General features: G+C 46.5%; 1 protein-coding gene, 1 long non-coding RNA gene and 1 other non-coding gene across 3 annotated transcripts in view; 1 reads left to right on the top strand and 2 right to left on the bottom strand.

Moving 5' to 3' along the window:
- Nucleotides 1-4,126, bottom strand: part of PPEF1 (protein phosphatase with EF-hand domain 1) — a 112,152-nt gene extending 108,026 nt beyond the window's left edge. Inside the window, exons 1-2 of the mRNA XM_059158383.1 lie at nucleotides 3,993-4,126; nucleotides 3,231-3,474 (exon numbers count right to left, since the gene is read on the bottom strand). The gene's annotated coding sequence lies outside the window, so the exon portion shown is untranslated. The remainder of the gene's footprint in view (nucleotides 1-3,230; nucleotides 3,475-3,992) is intronic.
- Nucleotides 4,127-10,688: 6,562 nt separating this feature from the next.
- Nucleotides 10,689-17,723, bottom strand: LOC131821862 (uncharacterized). Its single transcript, XR_009350001.1, has 2 exons — nucleotides 16,338-17,723; nucleotides 10,689-15,765 (listed from the first exon to the last, which is right to left on the bottom strand). It is a non-coding gene; the product is annotated as an uncharacterized LOC131821862 (long non-coding RNA).
- Nucleotides 17,624-17,696, top strand: TRNAV-UAC (transfer RNA valine (anticodon UAC)). The gene has a single exon. It is a non-coding gene; the product is annotated as a tRNA-Val (tRNA).
- Nucleotides 17,724-17,771: the final 48 nt, after the last annotated feature.

Below are 17,771 nucleotides of genomic sequence, written 5' to 3'. Positions count from 1 at the left end.
AAGGAACGGACGTCTTCGATCCAACAGACCTCAAGGAACTGAATCCTGCCAACAAGCACTTGAGATTGGAAGTGGATCCTTCTCCAGCGAAGCCTTCCTGTGACTGTAGCCGACACATTGACTACAACAGCTTGTGAGGACCCAGGTAAGCCATGCCTGGACTCCTAACCCACAGAAGCTGTGAGATCATAAATGTGCATTTTAAGCTTTAAGGTTTTCGGTAACTTGTATGTAGCAATGAATAAGTAACACAAGGACTCTGAAAAGTAAGTAGCAGAAGGAAGACTGAGGAAGAAGATCAGATTTTGAAGTACTACAAGAGTGGCGGTGAGTTGGCCGTCTTCTTCCCTCCAGTTCCCCTCGCCTGGATTTGAGGAGCAAAAGTTCAAATCAAAGCTACAATGAGAAAACCCAGTAAGCCTATTAAGGCAGTTAAAAACAACCCAGTCGTACCCAGCGCTGGTTGGGATGTGGAGTGACTCGGACCGTCATGCTTTGCTGGTGAGAATGCAAAATGGTACATTTACTTTGAAAAATAGTTCGGTTAGTTTCTTGTAAAGTGGAACATACATTTTACCATATGACACCACAATCCTAGCCCTGGGTATTTACTCTAGAGGAAGCTTATATTCACACAAAAGCCTGTACATAAGTTCGTAGGGTCAAATATGGCAAACACCCAGATGTCCTTTGGCGAGTGAATGGAAGCGCAACTGTGGGACCTCTATACAGTGGAATACTACTTAAGAAGAAAAAGGAATAAATTATTGATGCCTAAAACCTGGATGAATCTCAAAGGCATTATGTTGAGTAAAAGAACCCGGTTTAAAAGGTCACATATATTTCTATGACATTCTTGGGAGACAACACCACAGGGATGGAGAACCACTCAGTAGTTGTTAGGGTTTATGGGGGCGGGGGTGTGACTACAAGCAGAAAGCAAGAACAAGTTTTGGGGCAATGTTCTGTATCCTAATTTTTTAGAGTGGTGGTTACGCTAACCTATCCACGTGTCCCTATTTACTGTACACGAATTTTAAAATAAAAAGCTTCAGAGCTGGCTCTGGTTTAGGGCCTTGGGGTCTGCAAGATATGAAAGTCCCCACGGGTTGACTTTGCCAAGGGCCTCCCCAAATCCCAGCCAGAAGCAGCACCTTCGACTGCAAACTACGAGCCCTAAAAAAAAACACTGGCCCTTCCCTCTGACTTCACCTTTGGCTCTCTATCCATGGGCAAAACTCACAAAACAGAGATCCTAGTCAGAAAACGTACCCCAAGCATTCTTTATTCAACAGGTACTTACTAAGCATGTTTTAGCTACGAGGCAGGGATACAACAATGAATACATTCTGATCCATCTCCCTTCCAGGTACACGGTTGAACGAGGGACTCGGGTCTGCCCACAAGTAGTTTCAAGAGAGGAGGTGCAGGTACAGAGAGAGGCCCACGTACTACTGGAGTCTAGAAGGATAGTCGTTCTGCAGGTTAAGTGAGGAGGCAGTTCATAGAACATGAAAGATGGGAAAGGCACTCCAGGGAGCGTGGGAGCATGTGCTATTTCAGTAATGTTTCCTGAGACTGGGGGGCTGAGGATGTATAGAGCAGAGGATGGGGGTAGGATGGGGTAGCTGTGGTCATTCTTAGAAACCATGACAAAGAATTCAGACCCTAACTCATCAGTCAGGGCTTACAATTTCAAGTGCTCGCATGGGCTGGGGCAGGTAAGATACATGAATGAAGCAGCTTAGGCGGAAGCGACAGGACATTCTAGAGAGCTTTTATCTAAATGAGGCAGCTGCTACTTAGTGGTTGCTCCCTCTTAGGCTGCCAGACAGAAATCCTGGCCCAGAGTTGCCCAGTGTAATTTTTCAAGAGAAGCTGAACATATTTTTATGTGAAATCTCCCTACTTTTAAATATCAGTATATTTCTGCAAATTTCAGATACCATTGATTATAGGTACATCATTATTTTACATACTGATAAGAAAGAAAAAAGCCACCCATCAAACCATTATGCTCCATCGATTTTAAGACTCATTGCAATCTCAGAGGTACTAAAAATGTGAAAAACATAGACATCTCAGAATCCATGAAATGCAGTCATTCTTTTTTTTCTCAAAGCACCATAGAGGCTCCACGGAATCCATGCAGTATGAGCCTGCCAGAGGGCGAACTTGATTTTTCTTTCTTGTTTGCTTGCTTTTCTTTGTTTCTTTCTTAAGATTTTATTTATTTCTTTGACAGAAAGACACAGCGAGAGAGGGAACACAAACAGGGGGAGCGGGAGAGGGAGAAACAGGCTTCCCGCTGAGTGGGGAGCCCGATGCAAAACTCGACCCATGGACCCCAAGATCATGACATAACCCAAAGGCAGACACTCAACGACTGAGCCACCCAGGGGCCCACGAACTTGATATCTAAGTGAAGGGAAGCCTGAGGGTGATCTGATTAGATTCAAACTTGAGGAATATCACTCTGAGGGTCCAACGATGAGGAACTGGGGGAAAGCCTGCCCTAGGAAGACCAACAAGGAAGCCCTGGCAACAATCCAGGAGATGAGAAGGGCTGGATTAAAGCAAGGGTCAGGGGGAGGCGGTGGGGGTGAAGAGGAGGGGCCTGATGTGAAAGCCTTTCCGGTAATAAATCCCTCAGGTCCCAGAGTGAGTATAGGCAGGGACGGAGGTTTCTAGTTTGAAATAATAGATGGGTTAATCACTTCAATATTTACTGGGTGTCCACCATATGCCAGGCATGACGCCGAGCGCTGGGTGTACCGTGGCAGACAACACAGACACCTCCCTGCCCTCTTGTCATACTCAGTCTGGTGGGCAATGCCATTAACCGTGGTATTAGTGGGTAGAACACGAAAGGGAGGTGGAGAAAAATAACGAGTTCACATGTCCCGTCGGCAGCAGAAGCCTGAGTGTAGAGCCCAGGAAATAAATCAATCTATAGATTCTCATTAAGAGGTCACCAGGTTATGGATAACAACTGAAGCGGCTGGAGAAGATGAAACAGCCACGGAGAGCCGGGAGGGAAAGAAGGCAAGAGCGGTGAAACCAGAAGCCTGAAGAATTGAGACATTTAAAGGAAAAGAGGAGGAGGAAGGAACAAAGGAGACCAAAAAAGCAACAATCTGGAAAGGAAGAGGCCCGGGAGAGAGGGAGACAGGTATTCTCATGTAATCCAATATACTTGCATCTATAATTACCGCGGAGAAGTAATTTACCTTGGCAATGTACGATTCAGATTTTTCAGAGTTACGGGTGTTTTGCATGAATGCCAAATAGGCTTATCAGAACTGCTTCTTATTTAGAGAGTTGTGATATTTTTAAATATTGCCACAATCTGTTCCTTTAGCTTGTATGTGCTTGCGTTTTGCATGTATCACAGTTTGACATCTAGCATGAGTCAATGGCAGAGTAATGGTAATTTCTTACTTCTTCTTATTTTCCTTCTGCAGGAGCTATAATCTGCCATTCCAAGACAAAAATAAAATGAGAATATGCATTTATGCAACTGCCTTTCATATCAAGGCACTGGGAATTGGGCAAAATTGATCTAGGCACACAGTGGAGTCCCTTTGTATGATCATCGTGAGGTCCTTGGCCTAGAGCTCTGTCCCGGTGAGCCTGTGATGTGGTAAGACACTCTGGTCCTCTGGAATTACCCAGGAAAGTCCTTCATTTTGTAGGAGAGGACACAAGGCCCAGAGAAGTTAGCTGGCCTCCCCAACATTATGGTCTTACGATTTGGTGGCCAACACTCCTTCTACATCAGGGTGACCCAATTCTACCCTATAAAGATCGCCCAAATATAAATTATAGTAAAGTATGTAAAATACATATTAAAGAATGATAAACTTCATACACAAAACTCCATACATAGAGTCTACCAGAGTTGGCTAAACAGAGGAGGAAGGCTAACTTTTAGTCATATGGTTCCATACCCAGATTTCATCCAACTCATCTGCTCCATTAAGCGTTCTTACCCTTCTAAGTTTTATCAGTCCTGCACAGGTTCAAGGAAAATAGACTCCTAGATCTTCACTTCGTTGGTTGCTGAATCTTTCAGCCTGACCTGCAGGCTCAGGACACTATCCATTGTCACACTTATAAGTCTTACTTAAAGAGAATTCCTCAGCTTCACCTAGAATTTTCCAGAGGTAAATTCTAGAATGATTCTTTAATAGGTTGCCTTGGCAACCCCACAATGTCAGAGGCAGATATGACAGTCCTGCCAACAGAATGTGAACAATACAAGCTGGATGAGAGAACCACTTCCTATGTATCGGAAAGACAGATTCCAGGTTCTTCAAGCTTTCTTTCTGCCACCATTTGCTTTCCTGTCAACCATTTCTGCATCACAAACACAGAAAACAAAGCAGAGTTGGTTTCTTGGAGGAACACTGAAACTACTAGCTAAAACAAGACCTGGGAAAGATCCCTGACTTTCTGTTCACAACCCTTGCTGCTATTGCCTGAGAGGATTAAGTGCTCATTGGGAAGCCTTTAGAAAAGTTTTAAGAGAATTTTCTTTAAGAGCACTTATTCTTGTCTTGGTTTCATTCATATACTCAGTCAACAAACATTTGTTGAGCACCCATGGTGTGCCAGGCACTATTCTAGACCCTGGAGATATACCAGAACTGACAAGGTCCCTTCCCTCATGAAGTTTATAGCCTAGTGGGGGAAGTAAACATTAATTAAATACTCATAAAGGTAAATGTGAAATTGCAAAGGAGAAGTACATGTACTATGAGAATGAGTCAGGAGGTCAAGCCAATAATTGCTTATCAAAGAAAATAAGCTTTGAACTGACATCTAAAAGACAAATACTGATTAAGTGAAGGTGTTGATGGGGGAAGGAGTCAAGCATACATTTGAGTTAAGACAAGATTTTAAGTTTACCAAAGCTGAAGTTAGTATTTTTACCAATATTGCAGAGACTATGAGCTCTGTGAGTCTCTTTTATATAAAACTCTCTAAAACAGTGCTTCTCAAACTTTAATGTACTTATAAATCACCGAGGGATATTGTTAAAACACAGATTCCTGGGGTGCCTGGGTGGCTCAGTGGGTTAGGGCCTCTGCCTTCGGCTCAGGTCATGATCCCAGTGTCCTGGGATCGAGCCCTGCATTGGGCTCTCTGCTCAGCGGGGAGCCTGCTTCCCTCCTCTCTCTCTCTGCCTGCCTCTCTGCCTACTTGTGATCTCTGTCTGTCAAATAAATAAATAAATAAATAAATAAGAAACTTCTCTATGTGTAATGACTCATTAACAGGTTCACTTTCTTTTTTTTTTTTTTTTTTTTAAAGGTTTTATTTATTTATTTGACAGAGAGAAATCACAAGTAGATGGAGAGGCAGGCAGAGAGAGAGAGGGAAGCAGGCTCCCTGCTGAGCAGAGAGCCCGATGCGGGCCTCGATCCCAGGACCCTGAGATCATGACCTGAGCCGAAGCCAGCGGCTTAACCCACTGAGCCACCCAGGCGCCCTCACTTTCATTTTTTAATGAAGCTCTGGATGTCATATCACATGAGATAAGAAGAACCTTTGCAGGGATCAAAGGCAGGCCACCCCAAAATGTGCCACTTTGGCACACAGATTACTTCCAGCCAGAAACAATCAAGGCCCCCAAAGACACATGAAGAAACAGCAACCTTCCCCTTAACTGCGTAAAGGAATTTAGATAAGAGGACCTGCTCCAGGAAGACCCCTGTCGCCATAGCTAACTATATCATGATATGAACTAGGTATGGCAGACATGAAGGAACCGAGCAAGACCGGTTTGATCAAATTCCTTTCTATGTCCCATTGTTTCTGAGCGGCCCAGCAAACATTTGTTTATCCGACATTTACTCTTTTTTCATCTTCCTGTGAATTGCTTCCCTTCCCTTTGAAGTTCCAGACTCCTACCCCCTTCTCCTTTGTACAGGATGACACATGGCCCTCATCATGCCTATCTTTGGGATCTCATGTCTGTGTGGATTTCCTGCACATACATAATTAAGTTTTATTTTCTCCTGTTAATTTGCTTCATGTCAGTTCAATTCTTAGACCAGCAGCAAGAACTTTGAAGAGTATAAAAAGATTTTTTTCCTCCCCAACTCTGCCCTTTTAGGTCTGTTTCTTACTACCCAACATAATTACTTCTGATATGCCACGTTCCTGCTGGTGTGGCTATGTGAAAACGACACTATGAAAACAAGTTGATGAGAGACTCAAGATTTCTAAGCATTGTTTTTCCTGAGAAGGTTGTGAAATATAGGGCCTAGAACTAACTATTATCATTTTCTAAAAATCAAAAATGAAGTTTTCTGTGCACAGAAGAGTAGGAGGATTACGAAAGGGAACAGGGAATAAGTTCTTGTTATTTCATAAAAATATCAGTGCTGCCACTTAACAGCTGTGTGTGAACTTGAGAAAATCACATGACCTCTCTGGGCCTGTTTCATAGAAAACCAAGATATGGAAGAAGGGAAGGGAAGGGACGGGAAGGAAAAAGAAAGTAAAAAAGAAACAGAAAAAACTGGGATAGTGATATCCACCATGCTGGGTTAAAATAAAGAATAAATGAGCTAAAAAAAAAGAAAAGAATAAATGAGTTAATATAAAACATGGCAGCCTAGTTAGTTGCCTAATCAATATCCATTCTCCCTTTCTTCCTTACAAGTAAAATCTCAATTTTGTTTTAGGCGGCTATGGGCTTAGCCAACAAAATTTGATTTGCTAGGTTCCCTTGCAGTTACAGTGGTCATGTGACACGGTTCTGGATAATAAAATATAAGCAGAAATCTACTGGCTGAAGCTCGCAGAAAAGCTATTTTCCTGATTTAAAAAAGAAAAAAGAAAAAAAAGACAAGACTCCGCTGACATGAGCCCTTTCCTCTTTGCCCTTCCCCCATTCTGTGCCAGCGGGACACAACGTCTGGAGGAGGAGCGGCCTTCTTGTGAGCATTAGGATGCCAGCCTCCTGCTGAGAATGATAATGCAGAAAGGTTGAAAGAGAAGCCTGAGATATGAGTAATAATGTGAAGTTGCTTCTCTTGTGACTTCATATCACATGGGATAAAAACCAACACCTCTGTGTTAAGTCCTTGCTATTTGGCTTACCTTATTACCTGCAGCCAAACACATTCTCTAACCAGTAGGCCTATAAAGCAGTTTGAGTAGTGCCTACCTCGTCATTAGCATTCAATCAATATTAGCTGTTGTTACTGTTACGACTTGCACAGCATTCTGTTCCTTAACCAGATGGTTAGCAAGTATTCCCCTCATTTCCTTGCAATAGTACCCCAATTTTCATTTTTGAAATCAACTCTCTCCCTATTCTCAGCCCTGTGGTTTCCATGGAACTAACATCACCCCGACTGTCCCTGGGGGCGCCTGGGGGGCTCAGTTAAGCATCTGCCTTCGGCCCAGGTCATGATCCCAGAGTCCTGGGATCGAGCCCCACATCAGGCTCCCTGGTCAGTGGGGGGTCTGCTCGTCCCTCTTCCTCTCCCTCTGCCCCTCCCCCAGCTCATGCACACACTCCTCCCTCCCTCTCTCTCCCTCTCTTGCTCTTAAATAAATAAAATCGTAAACAAAACAAAACAACAAAAAAAGGCCCTGATGGGCTTAAGCAAAATCAGCATGAGCCCACTTTCCAAACAACAGTGATTGTCAAGGGACGGGCCCATAACTCAGGCCTCAGCCAACAAGCCCATCTCCTTTACTTGGTAAAAAGGAGTGTTCCAGGGACGCCTGGGTGGCTCAGTTGGTTAAGCAGCTGCTTTCCACTCAGGTCATGATTCCAGCGTCCCGGGATCAACTCCCACATCGGGCTCCTTGCTCAACCGGGAGCCTGCTTTTTCCCTCTGCCTCTGCTGTCACTCTGCTTGTGCTGGCTTGCGCGTGCGCTCTCTCTCCCTCTCTCTCTCTCTGGCAAATAAATAAATAAAATCTTAAAAAATAAAAAAAAAAAGGAGTGTTCCAGTGGGCATGTAGCTAAAGATTGGCAATATAAGTGACTCTAGGGGCGCCTTCAGAGAGCGCTGGGACACAGACTCACTGTCCCACCTGAGGGGCAATGCTCTGAGCATGGCTGTCACCATGCGGAGAACAGGTGTGAGGGGTACAACTGGGACATGGAGAAGAGTGACCAGGAGAGGGCAGGGAAATGGAGCTGGAGCCCTTCATTGGAAATCTCTGCATGAAGTTTTACCTTAGAATGTTCAAGTCATATTCATTTGAGACTGGTTTGATAACTTGGTTTGGATTCAGTCCTCTGCCACTTGTGACACTGTCAGATGGGGGACAAAAAAAAAAAAAAAAAAAAAGAATAATTCAACGTAAGGATTATATAGGCTTAAAAGAATCCTTCCAAACTCTTCCCTAGTGTATCTATTTAATCAAATGTAGGGACAAGCACAATGTAAATTCATATCCAAATCCCCTTTCCAAAAGAAAGGAATAGCAATAAAATCTGCAATTTGCAATTGTGTAAATTCATTCCTTTTTCTTTTCCAAAAGAAAAAACCCAGGCAACTGAAAGTGCTTTGTTTTTTTGTTTGTTTTTCATTTTTGTAAACATGCCCAGGACAACTCCTTCAAGAACAGATGTGTATTGGGGTTTTAGAATCATTGTTGGACCCAGAGGCTGACACTGGAAACCTATAACTAATACTGAAATAATATTCACAGACAGTTGTCATGGCAGCCTGCTCGTTCTGCACAAAATAGAACCCACTGCATTTTAACAGGATCAGAGGAAAGCTGCCAGTCTGCAGACAGCCTCTAACTGAGTTAAACAACCTGCTAATTGGTTTTATTATTGCATTAGCCTTCAGACTATACCCTAATGATATCCCCCCAATCACAAATATTTAAAACAATAAAAATCCATAATATAATTTTTGTTTAAAACCTGCATCACTCTTCATATCTTCCCATCAGACTATGAGGAACAACTCAGAGGCGGGTCCCATCCTGTGCACTGTTGAATCTCCTTGTAAATCTAAAGGAGACAGTAAGTGTTGGGCCAGTCCAGGGATTAGCCAAGTTCATTTCCATCAACAATTAGCATTGGCTAGAGCTGCCACCGGATATTTCCTTTTAAGTGGGGTTCTGTAGGAGAGGGGAGTGGCCAAATTGTTCTACGCTCAGTTACAAAGGCCCAGGGGAGTGACTTTAGAAACTAGAGGCATCTCAAGACATATAAACAAGGGAGGGGGAGGCGAAGTATTTTGAGCTGATCTGTTCCTCACCTGGGTGGCCATCTCTACCAATTTAAGTTGTGATTGGTTGTGACTGTGGGTGAATTTGGAGATTAGAGATAGCAGGTATGGAAAGGAATACTGTAAGGCCATTTTTACTGTTAGACAGGCTTTTCACATATAAAAGCCTCCTGCCCTCCTCTCCCCTCTGCATTCTCTTCTTTTGAGTCTCTACTTTAAGAGAGAGGAGACAGGGTCTATCAAAATTCGATAACATCCTGAGTTAGGAAAACAACATCAAACCATTATCATCCATTAACAGCGTGGAACAAATCAGTCCTTTGGGGAAATTAATGTTCTTTAAACTCCTTGAGATGGGGCCAGGTCAACACTTAAATTAAAAAAACAAAACAACAATAATAAAACCTCCCATACTGGGGCGCCTGGGTGGCTCAGTGGGTTAAGCCGCTGCCTTCGGCTCAGGTCATGATCTCAGGGTCCTGGGATCGAGTCCCGCATCGGGCTCTCTGCTCAGTGGGGAGCCTGCTTCCTCCTCTCTCTCTCTCTCTGCCTGCCTCTCTGCCTACTTGTGATCTCTCTCTGTCAAATAAATAAATAAAATCTTTAAAAAAAAAAAAAAAAAAAACCTCCCATACTACCCAATACTGTGCTCCTAGACGTATTGCAGGCATGTGATCATAAACAACTTCTACCAACAGACTGCAACACAGAGCAATCCCTCAGTAGCTGGTGGGCAGATGAGAGACATTGTCAAAATGATACAGGAGACATCTAAGGGTGAGAAATGTGGAAATGTTGAATTGGTAGGTATATGTTTTCCCTTCATGTATCTGAAACTCTTACTAAACAATGGCATTACAAATTAGGGGTTTTATTTTTCATAAGAAACATAGGATCTGGAAGTATGAAATCTGGAGCTGGGACTCAGGCATCTTCTTTCTTTCAGCCAAGTCACATAGCTTTTTTATTCAAAATTGTCAACTCATGGTCACGAAGTGGCTGCTCTACCTCCAGCATCCACATGTGCATTCCGGGCCGAAAGTAAACAACTAAGAGCAAAATGAGGCATACCACCCGTGTATACCTTCATTTAAAGAAATGGTTTTGGAAGCCCCCCTGCTTCCAAACATCTCATGGCCAGAACTGTGCCACCCAGTCTCTTTTAGCTACAAGGGAGCCTGGGAAATCAAGCTGTTTTAGCTGGATACGTTGCCAAATGAAACAAAATCAGGCAGTGCAGTGTAGAGGCTAAATACAGCCCGTGGAGCCAGATGGCCTGAGTGTAAAGCCCTGATCCTTTGTTTACTAGCTACACCACTACACAAGTCATTTAATTATTCTATGCCTCCGTCTTCTCATCTGTAAGCCAGGTGTCATAACCTTTTCTCACAGGGTTCTTGAGTGGATTAAAGGAGTTAATCTGAGCAAAGAGTTTAGAACGGTCTCTAATACATAGCAAGTACTCTACAAATGTTTATTGTGATCTTTATTATTGAGGAAAAGGAGGAAGATGAATTGGGGGCAAGCAACCAAAGGCACCCCAGATGTGTTGCCCACTCTCGACCTCTACCTGCCCTAGCTACCGTGCTCCCTGTGAACAAGCACCCCACTGGGTTTGAGCACTGCGGGCTGGCTCCCCAAACACCTTGAAACCCAAAGCCTGCCCTGCCGGAATGGGCCGTCTCCCCGTTTACTGGGAACAGAAGGGCAACCAAAACTTCGAGTATCTGGGATAGGACCCCCACTGCAAGCCACTGTGCTGCTGCCCACCCATTTTCGATGAACCGTCAGGACTCCTCTTATCGCAAATGTCAGTGAGCCCAATTGCAACCGGCCTGAGCAAAACCAAGAATGCCTTCTTCCAATGACTGAGGAGTCCACAGGTAGATGTAGGGCATGGCTTGTTGGAGGCCTTACGGGAGGGCATCCAGTCGTTCTCGTTCTCAGCTCTAACCCCTCGCTCCTTTCTTAGGCTTCAGGCAGGCAGCCGATGTCTTCATGCTTTCTGATCATTGGCTCACTTCTCCGTTCCCCACGCTGACTCCCACCTCCTCGAAGGAGAAACAAGACATTCGCTTCTCCAACCTCTCTCCAGGCAAGAGCACAGGATGTAACTTGGGCTCCAGCAGAGACCTCAGTTAAGAAGGCAGCTCGAGGAGTCAAGGGGTGATGAAATCCATCTTGTGACAACGTCAGTGCCAGAGGGTCCAGTTTTCAGGGATGCGGGGCCCCATCACTGGCTTGAGTTGCTGCCTCTGTACTCAGAGCGGGAGCAGTGGGCATCTTAGTTGGTGCAGCCCCGCGATGAGGTAAGATGAAGACATTTTTGCTGGCTCTGGCCTCTCCGGGGCCTTTTGGGAGATGCTGTGTACCACCAAGTAGCCTTTAATAAACTCATTTTCTCGTGGAACTAGCAGAAGTGTTGAATCCACTGAGGTGATGTTAGGCTTCAGTAACAGATGAACCCAAATCTTCGTGGCTTACAACGATCAAGGTTTGACTTTTCACCATGGCTGGTGGCTGCAGTTCCGTCAACCGGGGTCTTTTTTCTAAGACTCAGGCGAACCTCTCTCTGTGCGTTGCTGTCCCCATAGTAAAGGGAAACAATGAAGTGGCAAATCCCAAGCTGGTTCTTCGCAGTTTGGCTTGAAAGTGATACACATCACTTCTGCCAACATTCAACTGGCCAAAGCAAGTCATTCAGTCAAGTCTATGGTGGGGGAAATGGTTTAAAAATCCCTTAGGGGGAAGAGCAGCGAGTGCTATGAACAACGAAGACGCTGGTCTGACACATTACAACAGTCCAGAGACGGCAGCAGAACCTCCAGCCTCTGGGTGATCTCACAGTCAAGTCAAGGATCGAGGAACAAGGAAATGTCTCTTCTCAGAGTTCAGGTAAAAGCCCCAGGATTAGCTGTGATTGGGAGTAACTGACTCCACTCGATCGTCCCCAACCCTGAACACATTCATTCAAGAATGGATCACTGGACCCTTACTATGTACGGGGCCCTGCTTAGGCTCTGTGGAACACAACAGTGAACAGAACCTAATCCACGCCTTCCTGATGCTTTCATTGTAGTTGAGGGTGGCCGGGGATAAGCAACAAAACGAGGAAGTAACTATCTGGCAAATGAGATGGTAGTAAGTGTTGCAAAGAAAAATAATGCAGGAGAGGGGGATACTGCATTTCCGGTGTGAAGAAGGCTGGAGCAGGGGGAGAGTCACTGTAAATAGGGCCGTCAGGAGACCGCTTGCTGACAAGATATTTAGGCAAATACCTGAGCGAGGTCAGAGAGCAAGCAATGGGACGGCATAGGGAAAGAGCATTCAAGAACAGCAGGTTCAAAGGCCCTGAGGCAGAAGAGGCCCAGCATGTTTGAAGAACAGCAAGCAGGCAAGTGTGGCCGGAGTACAGAGTAAAAGAAAAGGCAAAGTAATAGGTTATATAGTCCAACAGGTAATGGACGTGGGAGAGAACACATCATACAGCATCTTGCCAGCTACTGTGTGGCCTTAGCTTTCACTCTAGCTGTGGGTGGCTCAATGGGTTAAGCCTCTGCCTTCGGCTCAGGTTGTGATCTCAGGGTCCTGGGATCGAGCCCCGCATCAGGCTCTCCGCTCAGCGGGGAGCCTACTTCCCCCTTTCTCTCTCTGCCTACTTGTGATCTGTTTGCCAAATAAATAAACAACAACAAAAAAAAAACTAAAATAAATAAATAAGTAAAACAAATGAATGAGGTCATCCAGGCGGTGGGAATGAAGATAGAAGAAGTCCAAGTGCAAAGGTGACCGAGAAGGGGCGACTTATAAGGCAGGAAACAAAAATCGGGAGAGGGCAGTATCCTAAAAGCCACAAGGGAAAAGCACTTCCAAAAGGAGAGGAATGGGAGAGAGAGCCTACAGACACATCTTCCTACGAGTTCTGTTGCAAAGGAGAGCAAACAAAAACACAACAACAACAACAAAAATAAAACAGCAAAAAAACTGAACTAGGGTCACCTGGGTGACTGTCGGTTGGGACGCTGCCTTCAGCTCAGGTCATGATCCCAGGGTCCCGGGATCGAGTCCGGCATTGAGCTCCTTGCTCAGCAGGCGGCCTGCTTCTCTCTCTGCCTCTGCCTGCCTCTCTGCATGCTTGTGCTCTCTCTCTCTCTCTCTCTGTCAAATAAATAAGTAAATAAATAAAGTCTTTAAAAAAATTGAACTATCTAGAGGCCAAAAGGGGATCAGGGGTTCCTTTTAACGCTGAGAGAAACTGCAGCATGTTTGTAAGTTTATCAGAAGGCGATGACAGAGAAGGTAACTAATCATGTAGGAGAGAGGGGACTTGCTGGAGTGATTTCCTGGAGTAGACAAGAGGTGGCGGGCTGGATTTTGATAGAAATGTGGACAGTGCATTCTCAACCACAGCACTAGGAACATTCAGGACTGGGAGAGCTTTGCCACGGCGGCCTGTCGTGTGCCCTGCAGGATCTCACCACATCCCTGGTCTCTACCCCCAGACACCAATAGCACACCAACCCTTGCACCCACGCTGGGACAACCAAAAGTATCTGCAAATGTTACCAAAAGGCCCCCAAGACCTCCCCCTGCCAGGGGACATTTTGGGTGCCAACAACTGGGGGGAGGAATGCCGGGGGCATCAAGTGGGTAGAGGCCAGGGACGCTGTGAGGCGTCCCTCCATGCACAGAACGACCCCCATGACCAAGAGTTACTCAGTCCCAAATGTCAAAACAGCTGTTGAGAAGCCCTGATCTACTGTGATCTACAGGGAGAGGCCTGACCTAGAGCTCTGATCGCACAGATACCGGTGGCTGGGCAGAAGTGGTGGGGACTTGTGGCAGTCCTCTTCTCATTGCTTCTCTCTCTTTACTGAAAAAAGCAGCAGGTTCATCACCTGTAAGTGAGACTGGGGAGGGATGTACAGGAAGTTCACGGAGAGAAGATACAAAATTGTCCTTTAGGAGAAGAGGAGAATGAATGCACAAAGAAGTAGACTGGATTCTAGGCTACATTAAGGGTTCGCTTGAGGTCAGTAGTCAAGAATTTAGTGTGAAATCGGTTGACCCGGATATGTGTTCCTCTTGGGGCCATATACAAGGGCAGAGTACGGAGAGAGCAGGACCTTACAGACTGTGGTTTGCCAACAAGTACAACAAAAGGGCAAACAAGTGATAAAAATGACCATAGAAGTTGAGCCGGCTAAGAAAACAGAGGGATACAGAGGACTATGAAAAGGCACGGGGGCAAAGAGCAACAAATATCAAATACCCATTCCAATAGGCTAATTTCAAATGTTTCGAACTTGATGAGCTGCAAAAGGGAGAAGATTAAGGTGAGCTCACATAATAAGGTAATGACTTATTTTCTTAGTAAATACTGGAGCACGATAGTGAAAGAGTATAACCCTTTCTAAATGAAATCAGGTAAGTCAGCTCGGTGTTTGAGACCATGGTTTCTCTGGCTAAGTTGCTCCCCGTCAGTAAAGCCATCCGCTGAGGAAGCTACACCAAGCAACTGAGGAATCAGGGGATTAAAACTTTGAAGTGACTTCTAGTCCTTATTTACTAGTCTGTTGATGGATTTGACTTACAGTTGTTCAGATGCTTACAGGCATACCTTGGGGGGGGGGGGCAGGCCTCACACATCCAACTGAACTGCCTGAAGCACCAGGCAAAACTGTGGCCATCTGAAAGAAAGGCTAGCCATGACACTGATGGTTCCAAGATCAAAGTCACCAACGGTTGTTTCTGGGCAGGCTTTTGTTTCCTGCTTTTGAGGACTTGATCTTAAAAGTACAAGGGAGGGGGCCCTGGGTGGCTCAGTCGGTTGAGGGTCTGACTCTTGGCGTCAGCTCATGTCATGATCTCAGGGTCTTGGGATCGAGCCCAAGACCCCTTCACAGGGTCATGGGATTGAGCCCTGCTTCAGGTTCCATGCTCTGCAGGGAGTCTGCTCAAAATTCTCTCTCCCTCTCTCTCAAATAAATAAATAAATCTTTAAAAAAATAAAATCACAAAAGGAAAGAATAGAGTTATCCGTTTCCTCCCTGAGTGCATATGAATCATTACAAGAACTCAGGGGCGCTCTTACAGGAACCACACGTGGCCTTTGCGGACATGGGCCTCCCAAAATCACTTCGGCATCAGAAGACTGAGTATAAGCAGAATGGTCTCAGGGAAGGCATTCAGATTCATCAGCTTTAACTTTCTCAGCTGAAAAATGAAGACAGTAATACTTATCATGGCTTCCTCATAGGAGTGTATGTGAAAGTGCTTTGTAAACAATCTTGTGCTTCACTAACAGAATGTGACTACACTCTGAGGGCAGCAGGGAAGTGGAACAAAGGTCTTACTCCTTGTCAGAATGGAAAAAAGGCACAAGAATTTTCCACTAAAGGCAGAAACCTACGTAGCACGCATGAGAGGTGCATCAGCTTCTTTTCTACATGGAGCATGTGTGGGAACTTGGCCAAAACTTGCACTCGGAGAACCCATCCTTTGGAGCAAGGGCAGACACAAAGCTGGGAGATGAGCGAAGCGTTCCCTAGAGAAAAACCAAAACACAACAGTGAGTGTAATTTCAGGCCTAATTTGCGGCAGCCTTGTTCTGCACAGAGAGAGGTTTGGAAACAGGTGGGATGTACTTAGCATTGGGTATCCTGGGAGTCATTATGGTCCATGGACTAGCAGTTGAGCTTTCATGAATCCATCCTCCTGCTGGTGGCTATCCACTCGTGGCCATCCGCATCAAGAGGCCTGGAGAAAAGTATCAACAAAAAGGAATTCTGCAATGGGCCCCATGGTGAATATTACGGGGTGGGGGGCTCAGTAGGAGTAGGGAGCCCGGGGGTAGAGAACCCAAGCACGAGCTGCACGCCTGCCTCCATACCTTTGGAAAACTTACAGGGCAGGTAACTGCCTCCGTGTGCCCACCTGGAAAGGAGGAATAACATTTAGACCCAGAGGGGAAGTGGGTGTGTCTGGTCCAACCCATTCATTTCACCAAGGAGGACGCTGAGGCTTGGGAGGTGAACCGAAGAGCACATAGTTAATGAGTAACCAGGGCAGGACTAGACTCTAGATTCTGCCCCCCAGATTAGTTTGCCTTCCACCCACCTGTTTCTTCCACAGATCTTCCCAGGAGGTCGGGACTCCCGGGGTTGCTTTCAGACAATCAGTACCATGTCTCCATCACTTTGCCAGCTTCAGAGGAAGACGCCAGGGGAAAGGACAGCCCCATCCTTCAACTCAGCCCTTAAAGATGCCCGTCAAAGTGTCTTGGCTGGGTTTTTAAGCTTGAGGGTGGTGAGCAACCCTAGGACGGTGACGAAGATCCATCCAAAAGCACTGGGGAGGGGAAACGGCAGTGACAATGAAAACTAAGAAGCCTGAAAACTAAGAAGCCGGAGCACACCGGAGCCCTTTGTAATGGAGGTTTCCAGCACCTGGCGCGGGGCCGGAAGTCTCGGAAGCATCGCGACAGGTTCACCGGCCACAACCTGCGCAGTCGCAGGGGTCGGCTCTGGGTCTAATGCTCTGCTTACCACCGTTTGGGGACCCTTAGTAACTCATGAACAAGGAACCTGGCATTTTCCTTTTGCACTGGGCCGCTCAAATCTCGTGGCGGGTCCCGCTTCATCATCCCCAGTCCGGGAAGGGCTGTAAACCGTCTACACCGCCCCTCCCAGCCCAACCCCAGCCCAAATAGTGGCCAACAAAAGTCCTGCAACTTCCAGCTCCCGTGGGCGGGGGGTCGGGAGAGGAGGAACGCTGTGAAAATGTCGGGGGACCATTAGGAGCCTACACCCGCGGGCAAGGGGCCCACTAACCAGCGGACTCTTCCAACCCTGGCAACGGAAATGCCGACGTGACGGCGAGGCCCAGCCCACACCCAAACCCGGCGCTGCCTCCATCTTTGGCTCCAAGAGGCGCTCCTGTCCGTCCTGCTCCGGACTCAAGGCCCCCACGTGCCGCCGGCAGCGGCGCAGGGCGCCCAGGGATAAACCGGGGGAAAGCGCGGGTCCCTCCCCAGCTGAGGGAAGCGGCTAAGAGCCGTCATGGCCGCGGCACGGTCCGCTTCCGCCTGCCCTCTGGGCAGGTCCCGCTGACCTCGCGACTGACAAAAAACTTTGGACGGGTGATTAGGGGGGCGGCCCTCAGGAGGGTCACCCCAGCCCTGGCCTCGCTCTGGTCACAGTGCTGACGAACGAGGCGGGCAGGTTGCCCGAGCAGCGAAAACGCCACAGCCAGAGCTGGGGACTTGGCCGCGAACACCCTATCTTGCAGGTGGGGCGGAGCCACGGCGGAGGAGGAGCTACGGCCGAGGGGCGGGGTTTGAGCAGAGGCGCCGGTTCAGATGTGAGGCTATGAATAAGCTAATGATACCAAGTTTCTCTCGGGGAGGTTCCATAGTGTAGTGGTTATCACGTCTGCTTTACACGCAGAAGGTCCTGGGTTCGAGCCCCAGTGGAACCACGGGTGAAAGACTCCTTTTCCGGTCCACTTCCAGTGCACAGGCGAAGAAAAGCAAAAGGAGGGTTTTTTCTTTCT

This window comes from Mustela lutreola, chromosome X, assembly GCF_030435805.1.
Source record: "Mustela lutreola isolate mMusLut2 chromosome X, mMusLut2.pri, whole genome shotgun sequence".
In the NCBI taxonomy this organism is placed as follows: Eukaryota; Metazoa; Chordata; class Mammalia; order Carnivora; family Mustelidae; genus Mustela; species Mustela lutreola.
This window is presented reverse-complemented; position numbering and strand designations above follow the sequence as displayed.